This window comes from Myotis yumanensis, unplaced genomic scaffold (assembly GCF_028538775.1).
Source record: "Myotis yumanensis isolate MYYU_CA2020_CCGP unplaced genomic scaffold, mMyoYum1.0.hap1 SCAF_1, whole genome shotgun sequence".
Classification (NCBI taxonomy): domain Eukaryota; kingdom Metazoa; phylum Chordata; class Mammalia; order Chiroptera; family Vespertilionidae; genus Myotis; species Myotis yumanensis.
The window spans coordinates 69,817,371-69,829,614 of record NW_027223752.1 but is presented as its reverse complement, the minus strand read 5'-3'; positions in this window follow the sequence as shown (position 1 = coordinate 69,829,614).

Here is a 12,244-nt window from a genome sequence, read left to right as displayed (position 1 = left end):
CAGTAAGTGTTGATGAGGATGTAGAGAAATTGGAACCCTCATATATTGCAGGTGAGATTATAAAATGATGTGGCCATTTTGGAAGCAGCCCAGCGGTTCCTCAAAATGTTAAACATAGTTACCATCTGACCCAGCAGGTCCACTCCGAGAGATTCCACTCCTATACCCAAGAGATTGAAAACATATGTTCACAGAAATTTGTACATTAATGTTGATAGCAGCATTATTTATAACAGCCAGAAAATAAACAACCTGAATGTCCATCACCTGATTAATTAATGAAAGTGGTATATCCATACACTGGATATACCACTTTTTATTCAGCCATAAAAAGAAATGCTGAATATATTATAACATGGATGAAAGTTGAAAACATTATGCAGAATGAAAGAAGCCAAACACAAAGGCCACATATTATATGATTCCATTAATATAAAATATGCAGACTAGGCAATTCATAAAGGCAGAAAGTAGAATAGAGTTTAGCAGGGGCTGGGATGTAGAGAATATGGGGTATGACTGCTAATGAGCATGAGTTTCTTATAAAAGAAATATAAGCACAATTTTCAGCACATTGTAGGTATTAACAAATGTTTGCTATGTTGAATAAAGTTCTCTGTCTTTTGTATAATCACCCTGTACTTATTTCAAATTTCAGATTCAATGAACACGTTATTGAGGGCCTGATTACTGTGATAGGCACTGTCCTAGGTACCTTAAGACAGTTTTCTCATTGAATCCTCCCCACAACAGTAGAGGCATGAAATGCCATGTCATCCACACTTGGCATAGAGAAAACCAAGGTTTAGACAAATTAAATGTCTTGCCCAAAGTTAAACTTAAGGTTACTGACTCAAGTTCTGTGCTATTTCCATTACCCAATAGCTACCGCCCATTTCCAGCCTTCACTCATGTTCAGAAAGGACACCCAACCCACTGCCAGTTGGGAAAGCACTTGACTTTTTCCCAGTGGTGGAATGAGAAGCTCATTCTTTTTGGAGACCAGTTGACTAGACAGAGCTTGCTAACTGGTCCTGGTTCAGCTTGGGCACATGACCCAGACTACTCAACGGGAGTGGTAGCATCTGCCTGACAGTGAGCAGTGGGGACAAAGCTCATCCTCTGGATGCATCTGGGTCCAGTTAATATCTACCTGTAACATAGGGATTATCCTTCAGCCCCGTCACTAGATATTCAAGCAGGAGGTACATTTGACATTGGACATATTTGTTCTTTTTATGCAAGAAGAATGTGGTGAAATGATCAATAAAGTAGAAATAAAATGATAGGAAGAACTTTTAAAGTAATTGATCTCAGTGTCTAGCTAAAGAGATACTCCCACACAAGCACAAGGAGGCATAGATAAGAACTTGCATTGCATCATTGCTTATATAACTAAAAATAGGGAAGCAACCTGAATGCCCACAATAGAGGACTGGATAAATAAACTATTTACACCCATAATATGAAATACTATGCAATGTAGAAAATAGTGAAAATCTATAGGTACTGAGTGGCATGGATAGAGCCCTAAGGCATACTGTTGAGAGAAAAAAAGTCAAGCTGTAGAAAAATATGTACAATATGATTAGACCAAAGATATACAAAAAAAGAAGCCACACATACTAATATTACATTGAGCATATATATATATATGAATATAAATGTATAGACAAAAGACTGGTAACAGTGGTTTCTCTGGAGGTGAGGCTGGGGTTGGGGTGGGGGTAAAGGGACTGACTATAGCTTTACCTGTAATTATTGCTTTATTTTATTCCAACTGTGTATTCGTATATTTCTTGTGAAATTAAAAATTTAAAAATAAAAATTTAACACAAAACAGTAAATGAAGGTGAGTCTGTTACATTTGTAGAACTTTACAGCTTATTCTTATGATTTCAACTAACCATTTAATCATCATAGCAGCTCTTTCTAGAGAGAGGGAATTGATATAGACAGAAGGGTGGTGGTGAGATTAGCTAAGATGAGGAAGAGACCTGAAGTAGGGGAAGAAGTGAAGATATGAAATTCAGAGACTTCTAGAGATGGAAGATAATGTCAAGATTGTCTCGTCCAACCCCCCTTGTTTTTTCAGGCATGGGGGCTGGGAACTGGAGAAGTGACTTGCTCAATGTCAAAGGGTCAGCCGGTGGAAAAGAACAGAAACCACGACCCCCTAATTCCTGATCCTGCCCGGTCCCACTGGGCTATAGAAGCCAGCGTGTTGGCATGCAGCTGCTTGGCTGTGTTTACCTGCTGGCATCTCCTGTCTCCTGGTTCTTGGGCTACCAATTCTGAGGTTCCCGGAGTTTCTACTCCTTCTGCCTGTGTTCTTTATTTGCTCCCTTCTTCCTATGAATCCACCCTCACTTGACTTCCTACAGTCTCTCGGTCTTTCTTGCCCCTGACCTCCAGCAGCCCCATGGGCCTGCCCTACCTTGTGCCATGGTGGCTGCCTTCAGTTCTCGGGCTGCTCCCCACGGAATAGCAGGATGGCCCGGAGCTTCAGGAAACTGGTCTTGGAGTGTCTGCTTCACCTTCCATCCCTGAGATGCCAGGAGACACTGGAGGCGGGGCTGGCTGCTGCACTGCCACCTGTTTACTGGGCAGATCACAACTGGTTTTCTCACTTGCCCTCAGGTTTTTCTTGGCAAAGTTGCTCTGCTAAGATGAAGTGTCATGGCCAATGAACTGTCAGGGCCTTGTGCTATATAGGCCTTTGACAGCTCTTGGGCAATGGGGTATTCTTTGGTAGGTGCTGTGCTGGGAGGGAGGGAGCCAGGTGGGAGTGGTAAGCTGATGGGGCTTCTAGGGCAGTGGTTCTCAACCTTCTGGCCCTTTAAATACAGTTCCTCATGTTGTGACCCAACCATAAAATTATTTTCGTTGCTGCTTCATAACTGTAATGTTGCTACTGTTATGAATCGTAATGTAAATATCTGATATGCAGGATGGTCTTAGGTGACCCCTGTGAAAGGGTCGTTCGACCGCCAAAGGGGTCACGACCCACAGGTTGAGAACCGCTGTAGGGGGATGGAGAGAGGCTGCACTCTTGCAAGAAGGAGTATTAGGGCCACAAGACTACAACTCACAATTGAGACCCAAGCCTAGGACTCTGCTAGGCACCTGAGCCCTTTCTTTTATTCTGAAGAGTCACTTCCTGGACATCAGTGCCATAGAGCCCACTCTGGGTCACTTTAGTATGACTTTTTTTAAAAAATATATATATTTTTATTGATTTTTCACATAGAGGAAGGGAAGGGATAGAGAGTTAGAAACATCGATGAGAGAGAAACATTGATCAGCTGCCTCCTGCGCACTCCCTACTGGGTATGTGCCCGCAACCAAGGTACATGCCCTTGGCTGGAATCGAACCCGGGACCCCTGAGTCCCCAGGCCGGCGCTCTATCCACTGAGCCAAACTGGTCAGGGCTAGTATGACTTTTTTGATATTTATTTTTTGTCAGAAGTATTGTCTTGGGTAAGATTTGCCAAGTCCCAGGTGACTCTTGAATAAAAGCAGTAGAGGAAGAAAACTTGGGAAGATTCGTGGAAGTTTTGGAAATAGATGAGAGAGTGGGAATGCCAGTGAGTGACCTTGATTCTAGTAAGGAAAGTACTAGTCCTTGGACTGAATGTGTAAGGGAGAAAAGAACTGATGGGAGAAGAGAGACACAAAGGGGGAGGGTTCTTCATAGGCAATGGGTGGGACTCTCTGAAGAACGCCCCCCCTTCCCCCTTCCTTTCCCTCCTGTGGGACACTTCTCCCTGTGTCTCCCTGCTTTCTAGGCTCCTTGTCCGCTCTTCTCAGGAACCTCAGTCACCAGCTCCCATCTCCCTTCCTGTGTTTCCAACCCTCTCTATCCCCAATCAGTATTTAAAGTGTATTTACAAGTATACATGTGTATATAGAATTCACTAACACACCGTCACCCACCTTCTATCCAAAGTGGAACTCCTGCCCGGCCGGTGTTGCTCAGTGGTTGAGCATCAACCCATGGACCAAGAGGTCACTGGTTTGATTCCTTGTCAGGGCACATGCCTGGGTTTGGGGCTCCATCCCCAGTAGGGGGCATGCAGGAGGCACTTGATCAATGTTGATCTCTCTCTCTCTCTTTCTCTCTCTCTCTCTCCCTCCCCTTCCTTTTTGTCTAAAATCAATATTTTTTTTAAAAAAAGGTGGAACTCCGCCGAAACCGGTTTGGCTCAGTGGATGGAGCGTCGGCCTGCAGACTGAAAGGTCCCAGGTTCGATTCCGGTCAGGGGCATGTACCTTGGTTGCGGGCATATCCCCAGTAGGAGATGTGCAGGAGGCAGCTGATCGATGTTTCTCTCTCATCAATGTTTCTAACTCTCTATCTCTCTCCCTTCCTCTGTAAAAAATCAATAAAATATACTTTAAAAAATAAATAAATAAAAGTGGAACTCCATTCCTCTCCCCTTCCTCCTGCATCCCTGGTCTTGGTGAGTGAGGACAGTGCCCACCCAGTCACTCTGGGAGAAACTGGTACCATCTATTTTCTCCAACTTCCTGACTTCCCTTAGCCCGTCAGTCACGGAGCCTGTCCAGTCCAACTCCTGATTATTTCCTAAAACTGGCCCTTTTCCGTGCCCTTGGTCTTGCCTTCCCTGAAGCCTCCACTTGCCTAGACAGCAGCTCCTAACGAGCCTCCCACCTATCCTTTTTCCAAATGAGTTGCCAACGTGATTTTTCTGAAATGCCAATTCAACCAGGCTGCTCAAGATACAACAGTTGGGTCAAGTCCAAACTTGTCAACATCACCCCCAGAGCCCTTCAGGATCTTTCCCTCCCAGCCTGGAATCCAGGCAGGCAAACCCCTTCAGTTACCCCATGGAGACCTGCTCTCCTGCACCTCCGAGTTCTTGAATGAGTTGGTCTCTCTCTGAAATGTTCTCCTCTCACTTGTCTGCTCTCTTGTATCCAGGTTCAAGCATTGCCCTGGGGAAGTCTTCCTGGCTCTCTCTTCCACACCAGGCTTTCAGGGGCACCCCCTTTTGTGTTCTCTATTAGCCTAGTCATACTCCACATTATAAATACTTACCTATCTTTTCTTTTTAAGGGCATAGCCTGTGTCTAACTAGTATATCCTCCGTGCTTAATAATGACAGTGGTTAACAGCAAAACTACTAGAAGAACTAGTAATAGCTTTCACATTCCAGATGTTGTTTTAGTTCTTTTTTCTTTTTCTTTTTTTAGATAACCAGGATAACGTGAATATAAAATTGAGCCCCTTTATTTGGACTTTATAACAAGGAAAACTTAGTAATAATTAGATAATTGGGTGTGTAGTTATAATTAGGGGTGTAGGCTTCCTAAATGAACCAGTATGCACGCTTTATTTTATGACTCAATAAAAAATTGTGTGTCTTTGAGCCTTCATTATTTAAAACTCTGATTTATCTAAGACTACACAGTGTTCATTATTCAGCAAGGGCATCATGTCTTGGGGTCCAACAACGGAGGAGCCACCATTGTTGGGGTTTGCTAGCTGTTTATTGAGGCCGTCAATGAGACCATGCAAGATGAACATGTTTGTTTTAGTTCTTTATGTGCATTATCCCACCTAATATTCACACCATCCCCATGAGCTGGGTACTATTATTATTCCTATGTTACAGATGAGGAAATCAAGACTTAAAGACATTAAATAGTTTTCCTAACATCACTCACTAAGAACTGGTGGAGCTAGATTTGGACACAGTCAGACTCTAGAGTCCTGTGTAAGAACCATGCAGTACCTGAAGCATGGTTGGTTTTCTAGTTCCTATCTGCTAACTGATGAAATAAATTAAGTAAAAGATGATCCATGAATGAATGAATAAGTAAAGGCATGAACCCATTGTCACACTAGCTGAGATAGGAAGGAGAAATGGACATGGAAGCATAACCAATGGACACAAACACCAGGGTGGTGAGGGCATGAGTGGGGGTGGGGGTGGGGCAATGGAGGGATAAGGACACACATGTAATACCTTAATCAATAAAGAAAGAAAGAAAAAAGAAATGGACATGGGCAGGTAAGCTTAATTGTGAGGGGAGGCAGGAAGTGAGTGCAGCTAGGCTGGGCAGGTCTGGAGAGGTGGGGTAGCAGAGAGAAAAATGCCCAATGGCTACCCAGCAACAACCTATTTCATGGCTGGGGCTAATGAGCTGACTTATAGATGCAGCCCATCATTTGATTCATACAAGTCATTCGTGGGAGAGAGTGTGCTAGGAGAGGGAGGCAGCTCTGCTCAGAGCAGCTGGTCTCTGGGTCCAGAGTCAGGGAGGCAGAGGAGAGTCAGGGAAGCCGAGTGGAGTTGGTGAGAACCTTTCCATCTGGACAGAGACAAGGCTGTGACTGCAGGGAAGGGCCACAGAGCAGATCCTGGGACACTCAAGTCGGGAGGTGTGGAGGCACCTGCCATTCCTCCAGGCAGGCCAGCTCTAGCAAGGTGGGGGTGGGGGGCCTCCAGACCTTATAAGACTCAGAGACTCTAGGACCCTAATCCTGGTCCTGCCATGAGTTCCCAGTATGGCCTTAGACAAGTTCCAGCCTCCTTGTCTGTAGATTCAGGGTCCTTGGCTCCGTAGTGCCCAGGTCTGAGGAGAAGGCAGAGAGCTCCCCACAGACAGTTGCGAAGGGAAGCCAGAATTGGAAGATCCAGGTGGGATCCTTTGCCTCCTTCCTCTTCCCAACCCCAGACATGGAGGCAGCGACCCGGGAGAGGTGATTAAACTCATCAGAGGGCCTCTGCATATGATACCAAGATCTTTAGAATACGCTTTCTCCTTTGATCCTCACTGCAACCCTCTGAGGGAAGGAGGGCCTGGCGCTGTTTTATTGTTGCTATCATCTTGCAACTGAGGGATCCAGGGTCACACCACGACAGAGCCCAAACTCTGTCCAGAGCTCTCTCCTTTGTAGCACACAATGACACTGAATAGCAGGGACTCCAAAACTACCAGCCAAAAGGATATGAGGACAAGGTCTCTGTGACCGCCACAGGGGGTGGAAAGACCAGCAATCACTTGACAAGGGTGCTGCTGGCCTGGTTTGTGCCTCCTGCTCCTGAAAATTCCTTTTGCCATATGTGCATAACCCCTGGTCACTGACAATAGGGCAGCGAAGGCCTAGGGTGGGGCATGGGGGCGGGGCTAGAAGAGGTCAATGTGGGGCACAGGAGACATATGTAATACTTTCAACAATAAAGACTAAAAAAAAAAATTTTTTTCTTTTGCCAGAGTTTATCTGTGGGCACAACTGCCTGGCTGGGTGACCCCCGAGGTTTGCTGTGAGATGAGGGGAGGGCCGGGACAGGAAGTAGAGCTGCTCAGGCCTGATCTCAGGGCACTCTCCAGCAGTGGCAGGGACCCCGGCATCCCGGGCCCTGGGATGGCAGAGCTATCAGGGAGCTCTGAGACTGTCTGGCCGGCTCATCTAACCGAAGTTCTAACCGAAGTGAGAAAATGAGGCCAGTCGGTCTTCCTACGTGACAGGAAGAAAACACAAAGGGTACGTTTTTTAAAGCCAATTTTTAGTTGGGGAGAGAGGAAATATTTGCAAGATCAACCACGAAGGCAGAGATGGCTAATATCCCCATGCCCCTGGGAGGCCCAGGAGAAAGCCTGCCCACTGATCCCCTCCAGTGACACAAGTCCCTGCATCACCAGACAGGAGAGGCAGCGACTAAACGAAGGAGGACCCACCACCCTGTAAAGGAAGCAAGTTTCCAATTTCTGTAGGAGCCAGTGCAGGTTCCCGGTCTCCTGTGGGCGGGCGGGGAGCCACCTGGCACAGCAGTGACAGAGCCCCATAGAAATGGCCTCGGCACTTAATGGGGACAGGTGCAGCTGCACACAGGGTGGAGTGTGGGTGTGCAGGCTCCTGCCCTTCCTGCCCAAAGCAGCCTGCGAAAGCAAAAATAAATACAAAACAAGGGAGGAGGAGGAAGGGAGGAGGGCGGAGAGAGGAGCCGAGTGAACCTGCAGACTCACTGAGCAGGTGAGGAGCAGAGGAAGAAGCCATGCCTGAGCATCTGCGAGAGGATGTGCTCCTTTGCGGGACTTCTGGTTGGCCTCAATTTTCCATGATGGAGAGGCATCAATTTGTACTGATAACAATTTTTTATTGAGTCATAGTTGACACATAACCTTGTGTAAATTTTAGGTATACAACATCTTCATCTGAAACACTTATATATTGCAATATGATTACCACCATTACACCTCCATCATATCACATAATATTTCTTTTTTTGTGGTGAGAACATTTAAGATCAGAAGTATATAATACAGTATTGTTAACTATGATCACAATGCTGTACATTAGATCTCCAGAACTTATTCTTCTAACTAGAAGGTTATGTCCTTTGACCAACATCTCCCCATTTCTCCCAGTCCCAGCCCCTGGTAACCACCACACTCTGTTTCTACCAGTTCAGCTTTTATAGATTCCCCATACAGGAAGACCTCATTGTATTGTGCTTTGTTTTATTGAACTTCATAGATGGACCATTTTGCAAGTTGAAGGCAAGATTCTCCACCAGCAAAGAGATTGCCACTTGCTTTATTGCAGTAGTCTGGAACCTAACCTGAAATATCCCCAAGGTATGCCTGTGTAAGTGAGATCATGCAGTATTTGTCTTTCCCCATTTGACTTCTCTCCACTTAGCATAATGCCCTCAAGGGCCATAGATGTTGTAGCAAGTGGCAGGATTTCCTTGTTTCTCCTGGCTGCACAATATTCCATTGTGTATATACTACATCTTCTTTGTCCATTAGTCTAATGACACTTACGTTGTTTGCATATATTGGCTATTGTCAGTGAACATGACAGTACAGGTATTTCTTTGAGATAGTGGTTTCATTTCCTTCGGATATATAACCAGAAGTGGAATTGCTGGATCATATAGTAGTTCTATTTTTAACTTTTGAGGAAACTCTATACTATTTTCTATGATGGCTGAACAAATATACATTTTCAACAACAGTGCACAAGGGTTCCCTTTTCCCCACATCCTCACCAACTTTTGTTATCGCTTGTCTTTTGCTTGTTTGTTTTGTTTTATTTTTTAATCCCCACCCAAAAATATTTTTCCATTGATTTTTAGAGAGAGTGGAAGAGAGAGGGAAAGAAAAAGGGAAACATCGATGTGAGGGAGGTACATCGATTGGTTGGTTGCCTCCTGCTCAAGCACCGACCAGGACCTGAGTGGGGAGAAGCCTGCAATTGAGGTACATGCCCTTGACCAGAATCAAACCTGGGTCCCTTTGGTCCGCAGGCTGAAGCTCTATCCACTGAGCCAAACTGGCTAGGGTTCTCTTGGTTTTTTGTGTTGTTTTTTTTTTTATGATAGCCATGTAATGATAACTTAAAAAACAACAACACAATGACATACAAGAATAAACTCAAAATGGCCTAAGTAAGTCACAAAACCATAAAAATACCTGAAGAAAACATAAGCATTAAAATCTCAGACATCTCACATAGCAGTATTTTCACTGATACATCTCCTAGACTCTAGGACCTAGAGCAAGAGACACAAAAGAACAAATAAACAAAGGGGACTACATCAAAATAAAAAGCTTCTGCAGACCCAAAGAAACCATCAACAAAATGAAAAGGGAGCCCACTGTATGGGAGAACATTTTCACCAATGATACGGTAACCAACAGGGTTGAATCATTATGAACGTTTATTCCAATACTGCTGGCAATATAAGAGAGCAGCAGGTCATCCACGAAAATCTGCTCTGCACCCCACCATAGCCGGCTGCCTATATTGGTAGAAGTACAGAGGAAAGTAGGGAAAAGGGCAAATGGGCAGTTTACAGATATGCAAAAAGACTGGGGTCTTCAAAGGCCTTAGTAATATGCAAAGCCTGGGGTCCTCGAGGGCTGGTGATTCTGGTTTCTGGCTCCAGTTTCTGCAACAGAAGTGTTAATCTTTCCATGATAATAGGCAGCTCCAAAAGGGGAGGAAGGGCTGTACTTCCAGGTGAGCTCCCAGGTCCTGAGTGAAGCTGCCAGCCCGGTTAGAATGTGCCTTCTTTAATCAGAACAAAACCATCACGGTTAACAGAGCCTGATTAATATTTCTTACAATTCTAGCTGGTTCCCCTGAAGCATGGTGGCAACCATGCTTGGTGGGAATTGCTGTTTAAAATTTTAACCCTGCTGACTTGGCTTCTGTACTTATTTGCTTGCTAAAACAATAGAAAAGTTACTTTGATTTTTCTGAACTTATGTATGCTATCCCAATCGATTGAATACTCCATTGTTGGAGGTTTGAATATCCCATTGATTGTGATCTTACTGGTTATCGAAGCACATTCTTCTGTACCTGGAAACCAGGACAGCACAATTACCCTAAATTGCCTCAGTGGCTACAGATAATGCATTCCGGTTGACTCAGTGGTCCCAAGACCAGGACAGCACAATTATTCTAAATTGCCTCAATGGCTCCAGATAATGTGTTTCCGTTGATTCAGTGATCCGAAGACCCAAAACTATAATTAATTTTTATAGATAACTAACTTGCTCAATTTCACTTCTGTAACTGCTTTGTGCAAACCAGGTTCCTCATTCCAAACCCAAAGATGTAATCGATACCTTTGTAATATTTGCCTATATAAGCCTGATGTTGCCACCATTTCGGGACTGGGAGATTTGGAGCCATAAGTCCCTCTCAGTCGCTGGCTTATTAAATGATTCATTAATTTGGTCTTGCGTCCTGAGTATTTACTCTCGGGGTACATTATAACACCCCAACATTCTATTTCTGCCCCTATCAATACATCTGGTAAAGGGTTAATTTCCAAAATGTATAAAGAACTCACACAACTCAACCCCAGGAAGACAAACAATACAGTTAAAAAATGGGCAAATTTTTAACACTGAATAGACATTTATCCAAAGAGGACATACAGATGGCCAATACACATATGAAAAAATGCTCACTGATCATCAGAGAGATGCAAATTAAAATGACAATGAGATATCACATCTGTCAGAATGGCTACCATCAACAAATCAACAAATGACAAGGGCTGGTAAGGATGTGGAGATGGTGCAGCCATAATGAAAAACAGTATGGAGTTTCCTAAAAAAAAATTAAATATGGAATTGCCATTTGACCCAGTGATCCCACTTTTAGGAATATATTCAACACCAATAAGAAAGAATATATGCACCCCTATGTTCATAACAGCACAATTTGCAATAGCTAAGATCTGGAAATAGCCAAAGTGCCCATCAGTAGATGAGTAGATAAAAAAGCTGTGGTACATTTACACAATGGAATACATGCAGCTGTAAAAAAGAAGGAACTCTTATCTTTTGCAACAGTATAGATGGACTTGGAGATTAATATGGTAAGTGAAATAAGCCAGTTAGAGAATGATAAATATTACATGATTTCACTTACATGTGGAATCCAATGAACAAAATACACTGACGAACAAAATAGATCCAGAGACATGGATGCATGAAATAGACTGACAGATCTCAGAGGTGGGGGGACAGGAAGAAATTAACCAAAGAGCATATACCCATCTATGCATAGCCCATGGACACAGTGTGGTGAAGGCCTGGGGTGGGCTAGGCGAAGGGGGGCAAAGGGCGAGAGAAATGGGGAACATCTGTAATATTGACAACAATTAAGAAAAGCACAGCCCTGGCCACTGTTGCTCAGTGGATAGAGCGTTGGCCCAGGGACTGAAGGGTCTTGGGTTCGATTCCCGGTCAAGGGCATGTACCTGTATCATAGGTTTGATTTCCAGCCCCAGTCAGGGCGCATGCAGGAGGCAACCAATGAATGTGTCTCTCTCACATCGATGTTTCTCTCTCTCTTTCCCTCCTCCCTTCCAGTACCTCTAAAAATCAATGGAAAAGATATCTTCAGGTGAGGATTAACAAAACAAACAAAAATAAAAAAAAGAAAGAAAGAAAAGCAAAGCACATGCACACAATGAAGGGGAAAAAGAGACCAGAAGATATATGGCAAAATGTGAGCAGACATTTCTTCTGGGATGGAGAAGAAATCAGTGACTATTCTTTTCCCCTTTTCTGTTCTTTCCAAATTATCTGGAATGAGCACAAATGCTCTTGAGTACCACAGGAAGAAAATAACAAAAACAGTCCTTAAAATAACAAAAACAGTGGAAAGAAAGAGATGCTGGGGCCAGCTGGGGTGACTTGGAGAGGATAAAAGATTGGGGGAAGTAAGTGGGTGAGGGACAG